At 37.6% G+C, this 9,872-nt stretch overlaps 2 long non-coding RNA genes across 7 annotated transcripts in view; one reads left to right on the top strand and one right to left on the bottom strand.

Annotated features, from left to right (window-relative positions):
* Positions 1 to 4,826: 4,826 nt before the first annotated feature.
* Positions 4,827 to 7,758, bottom strand: LOC123330553. Of its 4 annotated transcripts, XR_006546560.1 has the most exons (5): positions 7,621 to 7,758; positions 6,030 to 6,197; positions 5,792 to 5,904; positions 5,063 to 5,288; positions 4,827 to 4,965 (listed from the first exon to the last, which is right to left on the bottom strand). It is a non-coding gene; the product is annotated as an uncharacterized LOC123330553 (long non-coding RNA). The 4 variants fall into 4 exon arrangements; XR_006546558.1 differs by lacking the exon at positions 7,621 to 7,758 and having other exon boundaries at positions 6,030 to 6,523; XR_006546561.1 differs by lacking the exon at positions 7,621 to 7,758 and having other exon boundaries at positions 5,999 to 6,069.
* LOC123330556 overlaps positions 6,555 to 9,872 on the top strand; it is a 27,165-nt gene continuing 23,847 nt past the window's right edge. For all 3 annotated transcript variants that reach the window (XR_006546563.1, XR_006546562.1, XR_006546564.1), the window contains exon 1: positions 6,555 to 6,770. This is a non-coding gene — a long non-coding RNA (uncharacterized LOC123330556). The remainder of the gene's footprint in view (positions 6,771 to 9,872) is intronic.

Here is a 9,872-nt window from a genome sequence, read left to right as displayed (position 1 = left end):
CTAAAGCAACTAGAAAAGGAAGAAATGAAGAACCCCAGGGTTAGAAGAAGGAAATAAATCTTAAAAATTAGGGCAGAAATAAATGCAAAAGAAACAAAAGAGACCATAGCAAAAATCAACAAAGCCAAAAGCTGGTTCTTTGAAAGGATAAATAAAATTGACAAATCATTAGCCAGACTCATCAAGAAACAAAGGGAGAAAAATCAAATCAATAAAATTAGAAATGAAAATGGAGAGATCACAACAGACAACACAGAAATACAAAGGATCATAAGAGACTACTATCAACAATTATATGCCAATAAAATGGACAACATGGAAGAAATGGACAAATTCTTAGAAAAGTACAACTTTCCAAAACTGGGCCAGGAAGAAATAGAAAATCTTAACAGACCCATCACAAGCATGGAAATTGAAACTGTAATCAAAAATCTTCCAGCAAACAAAAGCCCAGGTCCAGACGGCTTCACAGCTGAATTCTACCAAAAATTTAGAGAAGAGCTAACACCTATCCTGCTCAAACTCTTCCAGAAAATTGCAGAGGAAGGTAAACTTCCAAACTCATTCTATGAGGCCACCATCTCCCTAATACCAAAACCTGACAAAGATCCCACAAAAAAAGAGAACTACAGGCCAATATCACTGATGAACATAGATGCAAAAATCCTTAACAAAATTCTAGCAATCAGAATCCAACAACACCTTAAAAAGATCATACACCATGACCAAGTGGGCTTTATCCCAGGGATGCAAGGATTCTTCAATATCCACAAATCAATCAATGTAATACACCACATTAACAAATTGAAAAATAAAAACCATATGATTATCTCAATAGATGCAGAGAAAGCCTTTGACAAAATTCAACATCCATTTATGATAAAAACTCTCCAGAAAGCAGGAATAGGTTCGATGCACGATACTGGATGCTTGGGGCTGGTGCACTGGGACGACCCAGAGGGATGGTATGGGGAGGGAGGAGGGAGGAGGGTTCAGGATGGGGAACACATGTATACCTGTGGCGGATTCATTTTGATATTTGGCAAAACTAATACAATTTTGTAAAGTTTAAAAATAAAATAAAATTAAAAAAAAATAAAAAAAACCATTGGTAATGAATTAAGCTTTCTCATCTCATGAGGTATAAATAATGAAGTATCCATCTGGATTCTCAGAAAAGTTTCCATTTAAATGCTCGTATTGACATGAATAATGTGTAAGTAAACTGTCTGGTTTGGAATGATATTTTAATATTTTCACAAGAGTCACTTAAAAAGTGTATTGATTTTCTGTGTCATTGTGGATCCTTTTACTTCTGCCCAAACACCAAGAGACAGAAAATACCATCAGGCAGGGGTGGGAATGGAGAGCCTTCTCAGAAAAGATATCACCAATATTTCTTCTTAGAAAGAACCAACAGCAGAAATTGCCTGTAAGATTTTCATGAATTACAAAGAGTCTCACCTTTCAAAGAACATATATAATTCCACATGCCACTAATTCCCCACTATATAAATCACCCCCAAATAAAATTTTTGTGTATTCCTCCCTTTCAAGAAACTGCCCAAAGTTAGAAGAAAGGAAGTAATAAAGATTAGTGCATCAATAAATGAAAAAGAGAACAAAAAACAAGAGAAAAAAATCAGTGAAATTAAGACTTGGGCTTTTTCAAAGATAAGTGATATCAACAAAGTCAGCAGGACTAATCAAGAAAAAATAAAGAAAATCCTAAATGAAAGAGAAAACATTATAACTGATGCCACAGAAATTTTAAAAAAATCATAAGGAACTATTATGAACAATGATACAGAAGCAAATCAGACAAGCTAGAAGAAATGGATGAATTCCTAGATGCACACACCTACCTTGATATACTGAAGAAGAAATAAAAAGCTTGGATTTAAAAAAAGGAGAAAAGGATATACAATGGAAAAAAGACATTCTCTTCAACAAGTGGTTCTGGGAAGACTAGACAGCTACACATGAAAGAATGAGGTTAGATTATTTTCTCACATCATGTAAAAAAAATAAACTCAAAATGGTTTAAAGACCTAGGTATAAAAGTAGAAACCATAAAACTCCTAGAAGAGAATATAGGCAAAACACTCTTTGACATAAAGTGTAACAATTTTTTTTTTATCTGTCTCCTAAGGTGAAAGAAACAAAAGCAAAAATAAACAAATGGGACCTAGTTAAACATAAAAGATTTTGCATAGCAAAAGAAACCATTGACAAAGTGAAAAGACAATCTACAGAATGGGAGAAAATATCTGCAAATGATATGACCAATAAAAGGTTAACATCCAAAATACTGTAAACTCATAAAACTCAATATCAAAAGGCAAACAACATAATTAAAAAATGGGCAGAAGACATGAATAGACATTTTGCCAAAGAGAAAATGCAAATGGCCAAGAGGCAGATGAAAAGATGCTCAATATTGCTAACCATCAGAGAAATGCAAATCAAAACCATGAGAGATATCACTTCACATTGTCAAAATGGCTATCATCAAAAAGTATACAAATAACATATGTTGGTGAGGATGTGGAGAAAAAGGAACAGTTTTACACTGCTGATGGGAATGTAAATTGGTGCAGAAAGGCACTGTGGAAAACAGTACAGATGTTCAACAAAAAGCTAAATATAGAACTACAATATAATTTACCAATTCCACTTGTGGGCATATATCTAGAGAAAACGAAAACACTAATTTGAAAAGGTATGTGCACCCCAATGTCCCAATATTCATGGCAGCATTATTACAATAGTGAAGATATGGAAGCAACCTAAGTGTTTATAAACAGATGAATGGAAAAGAAAATGAAATACTACTCAGCCATAAAAAGAATGAGATTCTGCCATTCGCAACAGTGTACATGGACCTAGAAGGTATTGTGCATAGTGAAATAAGTGAGACAGTGAAAGACAAATACTACATGTTATCACTTATATGTGAAATCTAAAAATTAAAACAAATGAATGTATATAATAACACAAGAAAGCCTGAATCAATAATAAATGAGATTGAATCAGTAATTAAAAACTTCCCAACAAACTCAGTACCAGAGGGTTTCACAGGGATCGTCTCAATTAATATCCCAATTCCCAAGCATTCTTTAATTGAAGTTTTATGAAAGAAATACTTTTAATGTTTATTAGAATTGTGAAGGAAAAATAAAAATTTGATGGTTTTCAAATTATGTCTAAGTAAGACTGGCTCCTTAATTTGTGGGATCCAGTGCAAAATTAAAATGCAGGACGTTGGTAAAGCATTCTTACAAATTTAAAAGAAAATGACAGCAGAACATTGAAACAAACACATAGTTTTCTAAGCTTGGGATTGTGCAAATACAGAGGTCTCATGCCAAGAAGCCAGGCTATCTCTAAGCTTACAATTAATTTGTTCTAGAATTTTATTTAATATTTGACTAAGCAAATGCCCAATGGAGGGGGAAATATAGCAGTAACCAAGAAAGAGAATAAACACATTTTATCACCATATCACCTAAGAAACTGCTACAGAAACTTACATTATAATATATTTTTAAATGCTTTCATTTAATATCTAAAACCATTAATTACCAAAACATTCAAAAATCCAGATTAGTAATCCATTTCATTGATATGTAAGATTTAGGAGGTAATAAGTCTGCAGATTAAAGAAGGAAGAAATCATCAAATTTTCCATTAAATACAAATGAATCTAAGATATTATACTTTCTACTGGAAATAGAAAAATGATTGAGAAAGTGGAAGTTTATCAGACAAGATGTACAACTACAAGGGGCCATCCTGCAAGATGAGGTGTGTTTTAACAAGCGAGGTTTCTTAACTAATTATGGGCAATTTGCTTTCTAATCAGATGTAAGTAATTGCACAAAAACAGGAAATAAATTATATTTGAGTTCTTACATTTTCTCATTTTAATTAGCACATATTGTGTGGTTTGCCTCAGCCCTTCCATAAATAATTTCCTACTGCTCAAAGCTTCAATTTCTTCATCTCAAAAAGGAGAAGTTTCAGCTAATTGAGTTTTGAATGCTCTCCCAGTCCTAATTGAATTCAGTGTTACTTATTGGTAATGTACTGCCCACAAATTTCTGTGCAGGAGACTTCAGAATTTTAAAAAGAATAAGCCATGGTTCCTGACCACAGAGAGGTTACAATCCAGAAGGCAAGGCTAGCCAGGTGCTCAGTAAGTACAATGTAAGACAGCTCCAAAATTCTCGATTTTTAATTCTAAACAAAAATCTTACCGAAGAAACACAGAAACTTTTAAGGTTGAGATATGATGTAAAATTAATAGACTGAAAGCGTGTAATACAAATCAATTTCCTTAAACCTTAGCTGTAGATGCTAGAGGCTTGAGTGAATTTTTTAAGCTATCTTATGTTGGACGTGACTGAGTGACTAAACACATAGCTAGTATCAGGGAAATTCTGCTGCCATGCCAACCATCCAAATGCCCAGGGTGGTATATACTTTATAAATGTGCTTTCTCTATAGTAGGGTGTGTTGACTGAATACATATCATGGACGCAGTTTCAGACCACATTTATCTTCATCACTGACTAGTGCAGCAAAGTGACCATGAGGCAAAACTCAGGCTTCATTATTTCACTTGTTTTGTATCCTGGGAAATTTTATTTGGTTGTCATCCTTTTCAACATTGCATGACTTTCATTTCACATATTCGGTTCAGCTGATTTAATCAAGATTCTAGTGCATCATTCATCTTTCAATAAACAATGAAAATCTCGAAGATTAAAAAGTGACAGTTTAAAATAGAGCATGAAATACAACCAAAGTCACAGAAATTGAATTAATACGGTTTAACATGATTTTCAAAGGTCTCCAGTCTGGAGTTTGGGCCCAATTTCCTGGCTGGCTTAAAATGAGACCACGGATCTTAAATGATATGCCTGAGGAACAGCCATGAGTCAGTGCCTGAATGAGCCAGGTCTGTGAGCAGAGAGGGCACAAGAGATAATAAGCGTTGTAGGTTCCCAACTTCAAAACAATCAAGAGCAAGATTTTCATTAATAAAAAATGTGCTTACTTGAAATGGTAACTCCCTAGACATCAACATGGAACATGTTAATAGTGGTTGTCATAGGGGACACAGATACAGAGATGAAAGTGAAAGCTGCTCAGTCGTGTCCAACTCTTTGCAACCCCATGGACTGTGACCATGGAATTCTCCAGGACAGAATACTGGAGTGGATAGCCTTTCCCTTCTCCAGAAATGGTAATTTGCAATTGTGGAGTGTCTCCAGGAGCAATACCTGTAAGAGAGAGGAGCCAGGACTGGGCACAGGGAGAAATTGAACTATGATGCACCTACAACAGAGGCCTCAACCACTCCTCTCAGAGCCTTGGAGCTGGTTTGGTTCTCTAGAGATATGTCCCAAATTAAAGCAAGGGGGATAGGCCCTTTTATGCTAAGGAGGGCCTCAGCTGGAAGCAGTCATTTCCTGGCAGGTGGGGACATGAATGCCTTGGTCCCAGACATGGGTCTGGACTGTGTACCTCAGAATCCACTAGAGTTCACCCTTTGCCTCATGCAGATCCACCTGTTTCCTCCCATCTGAGAAGAGTTCACCAGGATTCTGGGTGTTTTTTTCCCCAGGGAAAACTCAACCTGAAGAAAGTTAACAGAATGACCTGCAGCCTACATCATCACAGGGAGTCTCAGGGCTGCAATGAATACTATCATTTCTTAGCTCAACTACTGATTCTAGATCACTCTCACCCTCAGCTAGCCCTGTAGCTAGTCTCCGGGGCTCACCTGATGTGATGACTCGGACTCTCATCCCATAACCTTCATAAAAACATGGCTTCTGAATTTCTCTAGCATCATAATCACCCAATAGAGAACTGGCTTCTGCACTTGTCTATTTACTATCAAAATTAGGAGAGAAGCAAGAGACACTCTAGTGAATCATGTGGGAGCCAAATATTCTTTCCTGCCCTCATTGTGTAACAACAATCCTACCATCTGTCTCCCAGTCATTAGGATCAATTACCCCTGGTGCTTCTTCTTGTTTAACAGGTGTTCTTGGTACAAAGTAACAAAAGTTGCCAGGAGGCACCTAGTTGTGCTCACTCATGAAAGCCTTGGCCCTCTTGGAACCAGCTTCTTTGGACCAGTCGAGTCTTGCAGGGAAGGGTAGCACAGCTTTTCAACTTCCTCTCTGAAATCAGTGGTAAACATAGAGAAAGCACAGGAGTGAAGATTAGTGTAGAGATCATTTGTAGATTATATTATTAGTGGTATAAGGGAAGGTCAAATGTCAGAAGAAAAGTAAAATGATTATGGTAGCAATTCAAGGAAAAACTGAGGAGGCCTAAAGTAAGGCCAGTAATTAAAGGAGGACCAGTAATTAAGAAAGATCACCATCTGAAACATTAAAAATATGAATGATGCTGAAGCTGAAGCACCAATACTTTGGCTGCTTAATGCCAACAGCCAACTCATTGGACAAGACCTTGATGCTGGGAAAGATTGAGGGCAGGGGGAGAAGGGGGTGAAAAAGGATGAGGTGGTTGGATGGCATCACCAACTTAATGCACATGAGTCTGAGCAAACTCCGGGAGATGGTGAAAGACAGAAAAGCCTGGTGTGCTGCAGTCCAAAGAGTTGGACACAACTTAGCGACTGAACAAAGATAGATGAAAGGAAGGGAGGATGGGAAACCTCAGGTCACTCCCATGACTCCAGCCCAGCTTACTGCTAAGAAGGACAGAGGCCACAGGAGAAAGAGCAGGTTTGATTCTTTTGGTTTATTTTCACATTGCCATAGGAGACAATATTTCAGGGTCACTTATTTAAGGTCACTGGCCAATCAGTGACATTGAGGGGGCTCCCAATTCTTTATTTGCTAAGTTTAAAGCCTCAGCCCTTCTTTAAATGACCTACACATGGAAGTTAGCTATGCCTTGGCTTTCTGGGAACAGTAGCAAGCATAACTTCACATCTTTTAAATGTTTTATATCTATTACATGCCTCTAGAAAAAGTTATTAATTTAAAGTAAAATTATGTCTTCCTTGTAATAACTCCCAAATCTGTATTTCCTTCCTGATTTTTGCAACTATGTATTCCAAACTGCTTGCTGGACACTTTCACATGGAATTCATGTGAGCGTCTCAGATTCACACACCCAAATTCAACTAAGCCCCACCTCTGCCAGTTTTCCCTCATCTGCAAACAGGCTTCAGCTCCTGGAGCCTCTACTTCTAATAAAGGAAGCACTGTCCTCTCAGTTGGGTTTGCAGACCACAGTCTACAGGCCAAACTCAGCCTGTTCCTATATACCAAATTTTATGGCAATACAGCCAAATGAATTCATCTATATATTGTTCATGTCTGCTTTTGTGCCACAGTAGCTGAGTTGAGTGTAGTTGTGACAGAGACCCTTTGGCCCCGAAAGCCTTATTATTATCTGAACTTTTGTAGCACAAGTTTGCCGCTACCTGCTCTACGTCAGCTAGGATCAAAATCTGAGTCCTGTTAGACTTACTTCCCCATTTCTCTCACCTCATCTACTCCCTGCCCTTTAAACATTACAACTACAGATAACTCTCACTCCTGTGTCTCTGCTCTCTCTGAAGCTGACCTGTTTTAGCGCTCTGCAGACCCTTAGCATGCTCTCTTACAGAAAAACCTTTACAGATCTACCTAGCTTCTCTCTCTACCCTTGGTGATGTGATATTAGAGTCTCTCCCTCTGCGGTTTGTCAAGGGGGAAGGGAGGGAGGAGGAAGGGAGTGTGTGTGAGGTTGGGGTGGGGTGTTGGTTAGGGGAAGATCACAGAAGAAAGAAATGATTCAGCTGATGAAAGATAAATAGGCACTTTGCAGCAAAACAAAGGACCAAGGGGGAGATGGCTAGAGATGTATAGTTGAAGATACTGCACAACTTTAAAAAAGGTGTATTTGGGGACTAGCAAGTAGTTTGGTATGTCGGGAACACAGCGGGTGGGGAAAAAAGGACAATGTAGTAAGAGCATAATGAGCCTAGACTGAGAAGCCCATTCTAGAACCTTTGTTTAAACCATTATTTCCACCTTGGTCAGCCCACTCCTACTCACCATTCTAGGCCCAGCTGTGACATATCTGGTTTCTTCCAATCAAGTCACTGTATTTTCCTGTGGATTCTAATTAATAATGCACTCTAACATCTCCCATTTATCACTTTTCTAACTTGGGTGATGGTACGGCAGAATAGAAGCCCAATATTTATGTAGATGTGATAAACTTTTAGTAGGTAGTAATCTCTTCCTCCATAATCTCTTACCACCCTAGAGACCATCAGAGGTCCCCCTGCTTTTCTTGGATGTTGTCTTCCTCACTTATAGTATGGTTGCACCTTGGGAACACTGGAGACTTTTGCAAACTGTAAAGTGCTAAATAAAAACTAACATTTGTAGGGTACTTGAGTGAGTGTTAGTTGCTCAGTCATGTCCAACTCTTTGCAACCCCACGAACTGTAGCCTGCCAGGCTCCTCTGTCCATAGAATTCCTCAGGCAAGAACACTGGAGTGGGTTGATGTTTCCTTCTCCAGGGGATCTTCCCAACCCAGGGATCAAACTCAGGTCTTCTGTATTTCAGGCAGATTCTTTACCACTGAGCCTCCAGGGAACTTGGTAGAAGTTTATAACTTGAGAAAACACCAAACAACCTACAAGTTTTTGCCTGTTTATTTACACATCTCCCTTACTGGACTAAACATGGAGGAGGAAATAGCACCCACTCCAGTATTCTTGCTTGGAAAACTCCATGGATAGAGGAGCCTGGTGGGCTACAGTCCATGGGGGTCTCAAAAAGTGAGACATGACTGAGCATGGAAGCATGCACTGGACTAAAAGATAACTTGAGATCAGATAGCAACTCTATCTTGTGCATTTTTATACCATCAGTACAAAAAGAATATTCATTATGTGTTTATAAAATTGTACAAATATTTTAAGTGTATAATGCATCATGTCTTTAAATATGTGCATATTTTGACTTAAAAAAATACCTCATTGATTAAAAATGCTAGGCACCATCTGTTCCTTCAGTGAGTCATTATCCTTGTACTGGTGGAGGGTCTTGAATGGAAGTTGATGGCTGTTGACTGATCAGGGTGGTAACTGCTAAAGGTTGGAGTGGCTGTGGCACTTTCTTAAAATAAGATGACAATGAGTTTTCTTCCTCAATTGACTCTTCCTTTCACAAGCAATTTCTCTATACAATGGAAAGCTGTTTGAAAACATTTTATCTACAACAGAACTTCCTTCAAACTCGGAGTCACTCCTCTCAAACACTGCTTTATTTTATCTAACTTCATTTTATCTACTTTATCAATTAATTTTATGCAATATTCTAAGGCCTTTATTGTCATTTCAACAGTCTACAGTATCTTCACAAGGAGTAATTTACATCTTAAGAAACCACTTTCTTGGCTCCTCTGTAAAAAGTGATTTCTTATTCTGTTAAAATTTTATCCTGAGATTGCAGCAATTAAGTCACATCTTGAGATCCCACTTCTAATTCTAGTTCTCTTGCTATTTCTACAACATCTGTAGTTACTTCTTTTACTGAAATCTTGAACCCTTCAAAGTCAGCCATGAGGGTTGGAATCAATATCTTCCAAACTTCTGTTATTGTTGATATATTTTGATCTCTCCCCATGAATCATAAATATTTTACAATGGCATCTAGAATGGTGAATCTATTCCAGAAAGTTTTCAATTTATCCAGATCCAACAGAAGAATCACTATTTATGGCAGCTATAGCCTTACAAAATGTATTTTTTTAATAAGACTTTAGAGTTAGAATTACTTCTTAATCTATGAGCTTTAGAATGGATGTCATATTAGAGGC

This window comes from Bubalus bubalis, chromosome 19, assembly GCF_019923935.1.
Source record: "Bubalus bubalis isolate 160015118507 breed Murrah chromosome 19, NDDB_SH_1, whole genome shotgun sequence".
Classification (NCBI taxonomy): Eukaryota; Metazoa; Chordata; class Mammalia; order Artiodactyla; family Bovidae; genus Bubalus; species Bubalus bubalis.
The sequence above is the reverse complement of the archived record's forward strand: the minus strand, read 5'-3'. Positions and strand labels throughout refer to the sequence as shown.